Source organism: Mesocricetus auratus, unplaced genomic scaffold, assembly GCF_017639785.1.
Source record: "Mesocricetus auratus isolate SY011 unplaced genomic scaffold, BCM_Maur_2.0 Super-Scaffold_100037, whole genome shotgun sequence".
In the NCBI taxonomy this organism is placed as follows: Eukaryota; Metazoa; Chordata; class Mammalia; order Rodentia; family Cricetidae; genus Mesocricetus; species Mesocricetus auratus.
Window position 1 is genome coordinate 5,771,112 of NW_024429215.1, and position 13,841 is coordinate 5,784,952.

Genomic DNA, 13,841 nt, shown 5'->3' on the forward strand with positions numbered 1-13,841 from the left:
AGACTATTTAAGAACTAGACCTCCCGGAGACTTCCACGTTAGTGTCTCGGGTCCTGTTGGTGTTTGCCGCGATACTCTGCCTCACCTATGGGGTTCGGCTTTTTCTGTAAGAGAGGTAATTTGCTGTGTTCTGAGGTTTGGAACCCGGGCTCTCAGCTTTGGGAGGCAGTTGTGGGCCTGATATTGGTATTGGGTGAGACAGATTTAATTTGGCCAGCTGAGGGCATGGGTTAGGCTGAGTAACACACAGATCTGCCTTCCTCAAGACCACCAAGGCCTGCTTATAGAACTTACGCCGTTCTGTGTAATTTGGAGCCTGTCCTGCCTGGGACGCGCTCTGGGTAGAAGGGACGGTATGCCTGCCGGACTAGTAAGAGTTTGGGCCAGCACTAACCAATCTTTTAAATTTTAAATGTGCGGCATAGCCATGGATTCTGACTCCTGGCCCCAAGTCAGCTGAGTTTAGTCCCACATCACGGGAGGCCTGTGTGGTTTTCAGCAAGGTATGGATTTAGGAGTGTGTGATGGGTTTACAAATGTTTCCGGGAGTTCCAGAGGGTCCTCGGCCATTGCCTTTTACTTGTTGGAGAGGTGAATTATCAGTGCACTGGGGTCAGTTTTGGATCTTAATACTAACCCCTGATTTCACAGAGTTTTGGCGTGGAGGGTTGAAAATGTTCCAATGTCTTTTCGTAGACGGTAAATTTATTTCCAGCTTGTGCGGCTCTCGACCATGTCAGCCTGTAGTACTCAAACTGTGGGGGCACTTTTTGTTCTGGAATAAAGTGCCGCCAGGTTCTGGGCATTACCGGTTGAGAAAGGCGGCTTCCCAGTTCTTAAGCATGGGGGCAACAGCCCTTGGTCGCACGTGTCTGGGTTAACTGCAGTCAGTGTCCTGGCGGCTAGGACTCCAGGCATGTAGGGGAGGGGATATTGAGGGGGGGATGGTTAGTGAAGGGACTCAACTTTCGACAGTAGCTAGGAATGGGAGCAGTATTGGAAGGGTCCTGGGGGGTCCAAGCTCCCAGGCTCGGGTGACTACCCACCTAGTGGTCATCAAAGTGGATGCCCTCTCTGAGGCAGAACCAGAAAGTGCTTTCACTTTGTGTCTCGCTGTGTGGGGCAGGCTTCAAACATTTGCGCATAGGCGCCCAGCTCAAGCTTGAGTGTTAAGGAGTCCTGCTCTACCTTGTAAAGACGGGGCAAGTTCGTGTGTGACGGGAACACTAACGTTTATGTGCCTTGGACCTTAAACTGGTAGTGGTGAGGGCTAAGATAACAATGGTTACGTTTTGAGTATGATTTTTCTCCTGAGGTTTTGAACCCGGGTGGGCGAAATCCTTTAATGGATGTGCAGGTCCTGTAGGAGGTGCTAACCTAGGACCCTCAACTTGTGATACTCAAACTGGGGGCTCTTTTTGTTTTTTCTTGGAAGAAAAGTGCCGCCAGGTTTTGAGTGTTACCGATTGAGAAAACTCGACGATTCCATGGAGACTTGACAACTGAGTACGTGAGGGGAACGAAGCCGTCCCAAGGTAACGGGCACTGCCATCTGGAGGCTCACACAGTGGCTGCCATCAAGGTCGAGGCCCTCTCCGAGGATTGTGAATGTGCCTCTGCCACCGCTAGCGGCAAAAGGCACATTTGAAAATGCCATGTTTTGCCGGGCGTTGGTGGCGCATGCCTTTAATTCCCAGCACTTGGGAGGCAGAGGCAGGTGGATCTCCGAGTTCCAGGACAGCCTCAAACAATAGGGAAACCCTGTCTCGAAAAAACAAAATGCCATGTTTTGAGGTTGCAGTTTGAGTTACAGGGCCAGCCTGGTGGAGGGCCAGGGAAGGTAGGCTGCGGTTGCCTAAACCGGATTTTTTGCCTTTGAACATTAGATCAGTGTACCCGTCTTTTAACTCCAGAAGGCTGGGATTAAGGGTGTGCACCTTGCTTGGCGCAAGCTTGTTTCTCCTTTGGTTTTCCATGCCTTATACAAGGATCCCAGTGAGTTTAACATTCCTGCCTGGCCTGGGACTTGCACTGAGGCCAGACTTGCTTGCTTCTGTCATCGTGCCTGGCTAATGAAAAATAACAGCTTTTCCTACAGGTTCCTTACACGGCTCCCTTCAGATCTCAATCTGCTCGCCTCAAACTCTGGGGACACTTTTTGTTTCTTGGAAGAAGTGCCGCCAAGGTTTTGAGTGCTGCCGACTGAGAATGTGCTGCAGCTGGGGGAGGTGGCCGTTGCTGTCCACGGGGTGGCACTCAAATGTCTGGAGCGCTCTCCTCATGTCTAAAGCGGAAAGTGTTGCAACATTTGGGTGTTGTCTGTGGGTACCACTCCCGCCTGTGTGGTGGATGGGGGTCATCTTTTTAATAAGATTTGCTGTGCACGGTGAAACTTGCATGCAGGGTAGTGGGTGGGGAGAGGGAGACCCCATCAGGCGATAACTAAAATCTGAGGTGCAGACAGACCTACCTTCTCTGATTAGTGGGTGACTATAAAGATGGGGTGGTGAGTTAGTCTGTCTTAGCCATTTAATAAACACTGCTTTCAGAGGCCTGTTTTCAGGTGGTCAGCCTCTCGGATTCGAAGATAAAGGTGAGCAGTCACAGCTGCAGTCTTTATTTTCTTGAGGTTCACAGTTGTCTTCATGGGGTTGGGAGGTGGAAGGGTTGAGTATGGCATTGCTAAGTTCCCTTCACCCACTGGGCCATCGTCCCCAGGCCTACTTCACATTCCTGGGACTCTTAATGTTGCAGGCACAACTGGACCCACCTGGAGATGTCCCAGATAGCCGTACTCAAAATGGAGGCCCTCTCCGGGCTTTGGGAAGGGAAAGTGCTTCCATTTTGTGTGCGGCTGTGTGGAGAAGGCACCGTGGAACTTCTGCGAGCCCGGACTTGCTCACTTGGGGACACTCAAATGTGGAGCACTCTTCTGGATGGAGTGGAAAGTGCTACACCATTTGAGTGTTCCTGGGAGCACCACTCCCAGACACACCCCTGTCCTTTCCTAGAGTGCTCACTAACCCTCCAGACTTTCGTTAATGCCAGTTCCAGCTACAGTGAGAACTCTGCCTTGGTGTGAGTGGCAACACCTGGGCTGTCTCAGCCAGAATTAGTGTTAATTATCTAAAAACTCTCTTACATGGAGGGGGGGAGGAGTTGAACCAGGGTTAGCTTTTAATTCTGATGTATAAAGTCATTTCTTTATCCTAATGCTCAGTTGGTTTTTGTATTGAACGTCAATAAAGTCTTGTTCTCTTGGCACCATGTCGAGTTTTTTTGGGGATTGAGGCAGTTTTCTATTAACTGCCTGTGGCAGGGTTGACTTAGGTTGCTTGCATGTAATTTCTTAGGGATGGGGAACTCCATCGTAATGCTGGTTTTGAGGCAGGCCTTGCTGACTAGCCCTGGGCTGCTATGCAGTTCCGGCCAATTTCGACTAGCCCCACCCACCAGCTTCCTGGAGGCTCCCTGCTAGTGGCTTGCTGGTTCCTCACAGGCTGAGGGTAAGGGAACCTCTACCCCAAGTGTTGGCCTTGCAAGCCCGCAAGCTTAGGTTCACAGAGGTGCTCATTTACACAATGTTCAGGGTTTGGTTTAGTTTCACTCTGGTTTTGAAGGCCCACCCGCCTTCCCCTCAGCAAGTGCTGGGACTCGACTTGCACCACCATTGAGCAATCTGTGAGGCCCTTTGTGGGGTTGGCTGTCTGTTCTGGAATAACAGCCAACCAGATGCACAGATGTTGCTAGGATTAAGGCATATGCCACTGCCAAGTGCCTTTTTTTCTTTGCCAACCCCGGGGGGGGGGGGAGAGGGTGGTAAATTCAAATCTCAGTCTAGGTTGTCAGGGTGGTTTTGGGCTTTTTTTTTCGATACAGGGTTTATCGTTTTGGAGGCTGTCCTCGAACTCGGTAGACCAAGCTGGCCTGGAACTCAGTTCTGGGATTAACTGGGTGTTTTGTTTTTTGAGACAGGGTTTCTCTATGGCTTTAGAGGCTGTCCTGGAACTCGCTCTGTAGACCAGGCTAGCCTCTAACTCAGAGATCCGCCTGCCTCCCGAGTGCTGGTGTGTGCCACCAACTCGGCCTTTTTTTTTCAAAGATTTATTACATGTACAGTGTGCTGCCTACATGCCAGAAGAGAGCACCAGATTAAATTGTAGATGGTTGTGAGCCACCATGTGGTTGCAGGGAATTGAACTCATGACCTGCGGAAGAGCAGTCAGTGCTCTTAACCTCTGAGCCATCTCTCCAGCCCCCGGGTGCTTTTTCTTTGGGGGGGGGGTTCTCTGTTTTTTGGACCATGTCCTGGAACTCCGCTGGGTAGACCAGGCTGGTCTCGAACTCAGATCTGCCTCTCAAGTGCTGGGATCAAAGGCGTGTGCCACCACCATACTTGGTGGCAGGCTCCTTTTAGAAAGTTTCTGCCCATTACCATTAGTAAGCATACCATTGCCTGGTGCTGGCATGGATATAAGCTCCCATGTAGGTACTGGAATCCAGACGTGTCTTGTCTCAAGCTGTGTGCACACTCCTTGTTTAATTTAACCTGGGCCTCCCTGTCTGGTCTTGAGTGACCTGCCTTTGCCTACTGAAGGCATAAGCCTTCATGCACAGCCCAGGTGTTAACCATCTGCATGCAATCTCTATAGTTCCTAAGGTAACTTACCTCTGGTAAGTTTCTACTGTGCACTAACATTGGGGGGGCGGTCTGGAGGAGGAGAGACAATTAGCTCTGAGGTCAAAGCCAGCCTGTTCTACAGAGGAAGTTACAGGTCGGCCAAGGCTACATAAAAACCTTGTCTTTTTTTTTTTTTTCTTTCGAGACAGGGTTTCTCTGTGGCTTTGGAGGCTGTCCTGGAAATTCCCTTGGTAGTCCATGCTGGTCTCCAACTCACAGAGATCCGCCTGCCTCTGCCTCCCGAGTGCTGGGATTAAAGGCGTGCGCCACCAATGCCCGGCCAAAACCTTGTCTTTTATTTTTAGTTTTAAATAGCTTGTTTTACATGTCAATCCCAGTTCCCTCCCCTCCTCCCGCCCCCCATCATCCCCCCCATCCTCCCACCCTATTGCCAATTCCTCCCGCATAGGGGATATCTAGAGCCTATCATTTCATTTAGGGTAGGTCCAGGCACTTCCCTAAGAGTCCAGGCAGAGAGAGCAACCCTCTTTGTGTTGTGGACACACGATGTCTGTTAGTATTCAAGGGATAAACAACTGATCCACTGCTCAGGACCCCAGAGGTAGCCCAGGCCTCCTCATTGACTCTCACATTCAGGGGGTCTGGATCGGACCCATGCTGGCCTCCCAGCTGTCTGTCCCTGTTGGGATCAGCTGTCTCTGCTGGTTTTGCCAGCCCATTCTTTGCCAATTTGCTCTTCGCTCCTCTCTGTCGCTGGATTCCTTGGGTTCTGTTCAATTGGCAAGCTAAGCAATAGTCTAGAGACCACCTCGAATGCCTATTCCTGATAGTGAGCTTGATGTCTATAACCATCCTGGAGCCTTCATCCAGTGACTAATGGAAGCAGAGGCAAACACGCACAGTTAAATACTGAAAAACCTTGTCTTAATACTCCCCTTACCATCTCCAAAAAAGTGTTCTCTTCGAATATTTTTAATCTGCTGGTAGTTGCAGAGTTTGGCCAGTAGGTGGGGGCCTTGGCCCAGTGACTGAAATGGTCAGTACTCCATTTGTGTCTCCCCATGTTCTTTTCACCCAATATCCAAGTGTGTTTTTGTGAGTCAAAGGGCTGCCAGCCCAGTTTGAGGCAGGTCTTGCTAACTATCCCTGGGTGACTTGAGTTGGTCTAATTGCAAACATGCATTTTCCATTAGCGGGTACTGGGCTTCGATTCTATGCAGTTCCATGTGGTCTGGGTCACTACCCCTTTCTGGAGCTGGTCTTCCAGTCATGCGATTTCAGCTCTTGGCTCCAGCCTCGACCGTTTTCCTCCCTTGAGGCTACCGTTCTAGCGTCCTCGCGGGAGGAGATGCCCTGCATTTCGTGGTTTCTCACAGGACGACGGGTCAGTGTGCTTTGCAGCGGTGTAAAGACCTAGGCAGACCTCGCTAGGTTCAGACCTTCAGGACTGTGAATCATGACACCAAACAGTGAATTCTCTGGAGTCCAAGTAGTGTCCAAAGGATGCTTCTGCAGAGGAAGAATGGGAGGTGGTAGTTAATGTCTCAGGGCCCTTAGGGGAGACTCCTGAGGTACACTCCAAGCCACCTTTGACATGCTGTTGGAACAGGCTGAGTTTGAACTCCAGGTGATGAGGCATAGGCTTTTTTTTAAAGATTTATTATGAATGCAATACCCTGCCTCCATGTATGCCTACACGCCAGAAGAGGGCACCAGATCTCATCACAGATGGTTGTGAGCCACCATGTGGTTGCTGGGAATTGAACTCAGGACCTCTGGAAGAGCAAGCGATGCTCTTAACCTCTGAGCCATCTCTCCAGCCCCGAGGCATAGAATTTGTGCAGAGCAGACAGGGATCTTTTTTTCTGGATCAAAGGCATATGCTAGTAGGTCAGTTTTTAGTAGGCTTTTTTTGGGGGGAGGGCGGTTGTGTTTTAAAATCCCGGTAAATTGGCCTGACTCTCCTAACTGCTAACTGTAAGGGTGCCACAATAACTGGCCATAATTTTATATTTGTGCCTGCCTAGCTTTGGGCCTATCCTTACTACCTGTGTCATAAGTCACCTCTCCGCCATGTTGGTTCCTGTGATGCATGTCTGGTCCTCACGCTTGGTGGCAGGCTCCTTTGTAAGGTTCAGCCCTTTACCATAGTGACCTGCCAGAAGCTAGCTACATACTCTTGCCTGGAGCTGGCATGATTACAATCTATCCTGTGGGTACCGCATTTGTGAGGCTAGCAGACACAGAGTCCTGGATCGTATTTGATCTAAGGCCTCGGGAACCTTGGACCTACAGCCCCAGCCCACTTTGGATTTTGTGCTCCTGTTTGTTCCAGTGTATATTTCCCAGGTGTGAGTACAGTGTTTAATCAAGAAGTAGAAAAGTTTATGGAAGCCGGGCGTTGGTGGCACACGCCTTTAATCCCAGCACTCTGGAGGCAGAGGCAGGCGGATCTCTGTGAGTTCGAGGCCAGCCTGGTCTACAGAGTGAGTTCCAGGACAGCCTCCAAAGCCACAGAGAAACCTTGTCTCGAAAAACCAAAAAAAAAAAAAAAAAGTTTATGGAAATTTCTATGGGATTGTCTGGGGATGCCCAGGCAGGGAAGTATTGACTACCTCTCCACATTTCTGCAAGGATTCTGGGTTATTGCTTGCTATTTTTGAATTACCTCTGCAAATTACACAAATATTCCTGGGTCTGCAGAAGCGCAGGCAAGCAGAACTATCAGGTTAAGGCCAGCCTGGTCTTCCAGGTCAGCGGAGGCTCACATAAACCTTGTCTTTAACACTCCCCACCTCCAGCTGGGAATTGGTGGAGCACACAGAGGCAGAGGCAAGTGGATCTCTGTGAGTTCGAGACCAGCCTGGTGTACTGAGTTCAAAAGACCACCCCCATCTCCTTCAAATGACTGCGCTTATTTTAATACTTTGTAGTTTCAGATTTGGCCAGCAGGTGGGAGTCTTGGCCCAGCAACCGACTGAAATGTCCAGTAGTCCAGATTTTTGTGTCTCTCTGGTGTTGTCTCCACTGCTGTTAAAATCTGCTAACCAGCCGGGCGTTGGTGGCGCCTGCCTTTAATCCCAGCACTCGGGAGACGGAGGCAGGCGGATCTCTGTGAGTTCGAGGCCAGCCTGGTCTACAGACTGAGTTCCAGGACAGCCTCCAAAGCCACAGAGAAACCCTGTCTCGAAAAACCAAAAAAAAAAAAAACCCTGCTAACCAGCCAATGCCCACACTAAATGATCTGCATGGCATCCACACCAAATCCAATGATGGCTGGAACAGAACAAACAGTCTCCTCAATCTGCACTTTCTGGGCCTCCTGCCCCAAGACAGGGTCTAACCTGGCCCCTCTGGTTTCTGATTCTGAGGATGAATCATCCTTTTTTTTTTTTTTTTTTTTGGTCTTTCCAGACCGTTTCTCTGTGACTTTGGAGGCTGTCGTAGAACTAGTTCTTGTAGACCAGGCTGGTCTGGAACTCGCAGAGACCTGCCTGCCTCTCTGCCTCCTGAGTGCTGGGATTAAAGGTATGCACCACCAATGCCCAACTGGCATTGAATTTCTTTCTTTCTTTTTTTTTTTTGGTTTTTTGAAACAGGGTTTCTCTGTAGCTTTGGAGGCTGTCCTGGAACTCTCTTCACAGGAGCCAAGTTTGGTTTCTGGCACTCTGCGGTTCACAACATCCTGTAACTGATACTCCTGGGCATCTGATGCCATCATCTGTCCTCTGTGGGCACTGCAGGCCCAAATATACATACACAAAGACTAAAAGAGAGTGCCCAAATCAACCCATGCCTGGAATTGCAACCTTGTAGTTACACAAATTAATAAATGCCTTTTTTTCTAGAAGCTCCTAAATACCCTCAAAGACCATCACCTGTTTTTGTGTGTGGGGAGGTTGTTTTTGGTGTAACGAAGGATTCTATTCTGTCTCCAATTATGTGTTTTGTTGCTTTTTGTTGTTGATGGTTGGTTGGTTTTTGGTTTTTTCCTTTTTTTTTTTTTGGTTTGGTTTTTCGAGACAGGATTTCTCTGTGTTGTTTTGGAGGCTGTCCTGAAACTCACTCTGTAGATCAGGCTGGCCTCGAACTCACAGAGATCTGCCTGCCTCTGCCTCGCTAGTGCTGGGATTAAAGGCGTGCACCACCAACACCCTGCTGTTTATTATTATTATTATTATTTGGTTTTTCGAGACAGGGTTTCTCTGTGGCTTTGGAGGCTGTCCTGGAACTCACTCTGTAGACCAGGCTGGCCTCGAACTCACAGAGATCCGCCTGCCTCTGCCTCCCGAGTGCTGGGATTAAAGGCGTGCGCCACCAACGCCCGGCTCTTTATTAATATTTTTAAGAATGAATCTGAAGGCCGGCAGAGGTAGCAAATGCCTTTTAATCCCAGCACCCAGGAGCCAAACGAGGGCAGATCTCCGTGAGTTGGAGGCTAGGACAGGCTCCAAAACTACCCAGAAACTCGGACTTGAAAAACCAAAATAACAAACAAAAGACTGAATCTCACAATGTACCCTGGGTAGTCTGGAATTCACTATCGTATACCAGAGGGGCTTGAACTAAAGCAGTGACCCTTCCCCCACCCCCAGCCTCAGCCTCAGCAAGTGCTGCAAATAAGGTTACCACCCTACCCAGGCCCTGGTCATTTACCATCACATAAACAACAAACAAATCCACTTCCTCCTGTATAGATGGAGGGGCTGGATGACAGGGATGGTGGAGGTCATTCTGCCCCAGGGAAGCTCAGCACAGGTGACACGGGGTGGATTGGGTAAGGATGGCCCCAGGTGAGGGAGGGATTCCGGAGCCTCCCCTCCAGGCGGCCAATGAGCACTCAGACTATTTAAGAACTAGAGCCTCCCCCCCCCTCCCGCCTGCCAGAATTTTCTACTGTACTCTTTTGTCTTGGTGTTTGGGACAGCTCTGCTCCACATTTTGAGTTCGGCTTTCTCGGTAAGAGAGGTAACTTGTTGTGTTCTGGAGGTTTGGAACCCGGGCCCTCAACTTTGAGAGGCACTTGTAGGTCCGATCTTGATACTGGGTGAGACAGATTTAGTTTAGCCAGCTGAGGACATGAGTCAGGCTGAGTAACAAACACAGATCTGCCTTCCTCAAGACCACCAGGGCCTGCTTATAGAACTTTCGGTGTTCTGTGTAGTTTGGAGCCTGTCCTGGGACGCGCTCTGTAGACTGTGCTGGTGTAGAACTAGTTTAACTAGGATTAAGGAGTTGAGTCAGGTGGCTGACCAGTTTGCTTTTGACTTTCTTTTTTTTTTTTTTTTTTTTTAGTTTTTCGCGACAAGGTTTCTCTGTATTGTTTTGGAGGCTCTCCTGGAACTCGATCTGTAGACCAGGATGGCCTCGAAATCACAGAGATCCGCCTGCCTCTGCCTCCCGAGTGCTGGGATTAAAGGTGTGTGCCACCAAAGCCTGGCTGCTTTTGAACTTGTTAAAACAAGAATCCGAGCAGCCGTGGATTTGATTTTCGGGCCTCAATTCAGCTGAGTCTAGTCCCACCTCTCTGTAGGCAGAGGCCTTCAAGGCACACGTGTGTAGCTTTAGAAAGGTAGGGATTTAGGAGTGTGTGTGGGGTTATGAATGATGCCTCCGGGAGTTCCGGAGGGTCCCCGGCCATTGCATTTAATTTGTTGGAGAAGCTGAATGGATTTGGGTCAGTTTTGGGACTGAATGTTAACCTCTCCGATTTCACAGAATTCAGGGTTCGAACTGTTCTAATGATCTAAATTTTCTGCCGGGCAACCCTTTTTTTTTTTAAGGCTTGTGCGGCTCTCTGGACCATGTCAGCCTGTGGTACTCAAACTGTGGGGGCACTTTTTGTTCTGGAATAAAGTGCCGCCAGGTTTTGAGCGTTACCGGTTGCGAAAAAGGCCACTTCCCCAGTTCTTAGTGGCGCTCATCTATCATTAATCTAATGGCGGGGGCGCTCTTTGGACTTAAGCTACAATGGGGTAGCACGTGTCTGGATTTACTGTGGTGTCCTGGGAGCTGGGACTCTGCACGTGGAGGGGAGAGGATGTTGAGCAGGAAGGACTCGGGACATCCCTTGGGCAGTAACCAGGAACTGAAGCAGGATTGGGAGAGTACCTGGGGAGTAGTCGTGACCCCATGCTCGAGGGGACTACCCACATAGTGGTCATCAAAGTGGACGCCCTCTCTGAGGCAGAACTAGAAAGTGCTTTCACTTTGTGTCTCGCTGTGGGGGGCTAACATCGGAGTTGAGCCCATTGGAAGCATTTGCACGCAGGCGCTCAGCTCAGGCTCGGGAGTGTGAGGAGTGCTGCTCTCCACTGAAAAGGCAGGGCAAGTCTGGAGTGATGGGAATAATATCGGATGTGCCTTGGACCTTAACCGAGCCTTGTAGTGGTGAGAGGTAAGCTACAGTGGTTACTTTTTATTATGTATACAATCTTCTGCCTGCATGCCAGCAGGCGGCACCAGATCTCATTCAAGGTGGTTGTGAGCCACCATGTGGTTGCCTGCCTCTGCCTCCCGAGTGCTGCGATTAAAGGCGTCCGCCACCAACGCCCAGCCCCAACAGCGTTTCTACGGTTGGTTTGCACAGATCCCTTCAGATCTCAACCTGAGCTAATCAAACATTGGTGACATATTTTTTGGTCCTTGGAAGAGGTTCCATGTTTGAGTGCTGCCGACTGAGAATGTGCTGCAGCTGGGGGAGGTGGCCATTGCTGTCCACGGGATGACACTCAAATGTCTGGAGCGCTCTCCTCATGTCTAAAGCGGAAAGTGTTGCAACATTTGGGTGTTGTCTGTGGATACCACTCCTGCCTGTGCGGTGGATGGGGGTCATCTTTAATAAGAGATTTATCGTGGGCGGTGAAAACTTGCAGAGAAATGAATGATGGTGAAGTGGGGGGAGGGAGTTGAGTTTGTCACCTCAAGTTCCCTTAGCCACTGGGCCATCGTCCCCAGGCCCACTTCACATTTCTGGGACTCTTAATGTTGCAGGCACAACTGGACCCACCTGGAGATGTCCCAGATAGCCGTACTCAAAATGGAGGCCCTCTCCGGGCCTTGGGAAGGGGAAAGTGCTTCCATTTTGTGTGCGGCTGTGTGGAGAAGGCACCGTGGAGCTTCTGAGAGCCCGGACTTGCTCACTTGGGGACACTCAAATGTGGCGCACTCTTCTGGATGGAGTGGAAAGTGCTACACCATTTGAGTGTCCCCAGGGAGCACCTGTCCCTGAAAGGTCTTCAGTTCCTGTTCCAGACCTGAGTGTTCACTCACTGTCCAGAAGAGAATTGATGCCATTTCCAGCTACAGTGAGAACCCCGGGCTTCTTGGGGTGTGAGAGGCAACGTCTGAGGCCTGGTCCTGGGCAGTCTCAGCCAGAGCTAAAAATTTGAGTTGTTAGTGTATGGTGTCTGCAGCATGAGCAACTTTAATCGTAAGTTTTTTTATTTTGTTTTTAGAGACAGGGTTTCTCTGTGGCTTTGGAGGCTGTCCTGGAACTCACTCTGTAGACCAGGTGTGGCCGCCAACTCCCAGCTAATCCTGATGTTTAAAGTCATTTTTTGCATCCTAATGTTCAGTTGGCAATTGTGGTTTTGCACATTATAGATCAATAAAGTCTTGTTCTCTTGGCACGGCCTCTGTTTTTTTTTTTCTTTTTTTTGGTTTTTCGAGACAGGGTTTCTCTGTGGCTTTGGAGGCTGTCCTGGAACTCGCTTGGTAGTCCAGGCTAGTCTCGAACTTACAGAGATCCGCCTGCCTCTGCCTCCCAAGTGCTGGGATTAAAGGCATGCGCCACCAACGCCCGGCCTACGGCCTCCGTTTTCTATGAACCGCGTGTGGCAGGGTGGGGGGATGACTTACTTACATTGCTTCCAGGTGATTCTAGGAAGGGCACTCCAGCCACAATGCATGTTTGCAAGCATTTTAGCCTGCTGGGTGGTGTCAAGGGCCCAGTTTGAGGCAGGTCTTGGGAGCTTAAGTGCCTTGAGTTGCTCTAATTGCAGATTTACAGCTTTCATTTGCAGGAAGCTAAGCAGTTCTGTGTGGCCTGGGTCGCTGGCCTCCCACTCTCTGCCAATTTCAGCTGGGGAAGCTCCTGGCTTCACCCTCCAGTCTCCCCCTTGAGGCTACTATAGTAGGGGCTTCCTTATTCCTCACAGGATAAGGGTAACTTTCTACCACAGATGGGTTTTTGTTTTGTTTTTTCGAGACAGGGTTTCTCCATATTGTTTTGGAGGCTGTCCTGGAACTAGCTCTTGTAGACCAGGCTGGCCTCGAACTCAGAGATCTGCCTGCCTCTGCTTCCCGAGTGCTGGGATTAAAGACCTTTTGTTTTACCTGAAGGGCCAGTTTAGTTTGCCTTGCAATCCTGTAGGCTTAGATTCAGAGAGATTTAAGTCTGTAAATCATGAGACTAAGTGACTGATGGTTTCAGGTACTGATAAGGTTTTAGGAGGCCTCTACAGAAGGAAAATGAATCAAGGCCCTTATACACATCTGTCACTGAAGGACATCCAAACCACATTTTACATGCTGTGTGAACAGGCAGCTTGACCTACAGGTATTGGTTTTTTGTTTTGTTTTTCCAGACAGGGTTTTTTTCTGTAGCTTTGGAGCCTGTGCCTCCAAGTGCTGGGATTTTAACGGCTTGCACCACCACTGACTACCTCAAGAGGCCTCCTTTGAGATCGGCAGTCTATGCTGGAATTCCTGCTGACCAGATGCACAGATCTTCCTGCTTCTTTTTTTTTTTTCCTTTGTCCTGACCCTGATTGCTAACTCTTAACAGCTATAATACCTGGCCACATTTTAATATTTGTGCATGCCCACCTTTGGGGCTATGCTTACTACTTTGCCACCATGTTGGTTCCTGTGACTCATGTCTGGTCCTCAAGGTTGGTGACAGGGGCCCCATTACAAGTTTCTGCCCTTTGCCTTTTTTTTTTTTTTAACGAGACAGGGCTTCTCTGTATTGTTTTCGAGGCTGTCAGTCCAGCCCAGCCTCGAACTCACTCTTGTAGACCAGGCTGGCCTTGAACTCGCAGAGATCCACCGCCCGGCTCCTTTGCCATTTTTTAGTAAGCATGCTATTGCCTGGAGCTGGCATGGATATATGCTCCTGTAGGTACTGAAGTTCAAACCCAGCTTCTCAAGTCTTAATTTTCCTGGGCCTCCCTGTAGCTCTGTCTGCTCTTCAACG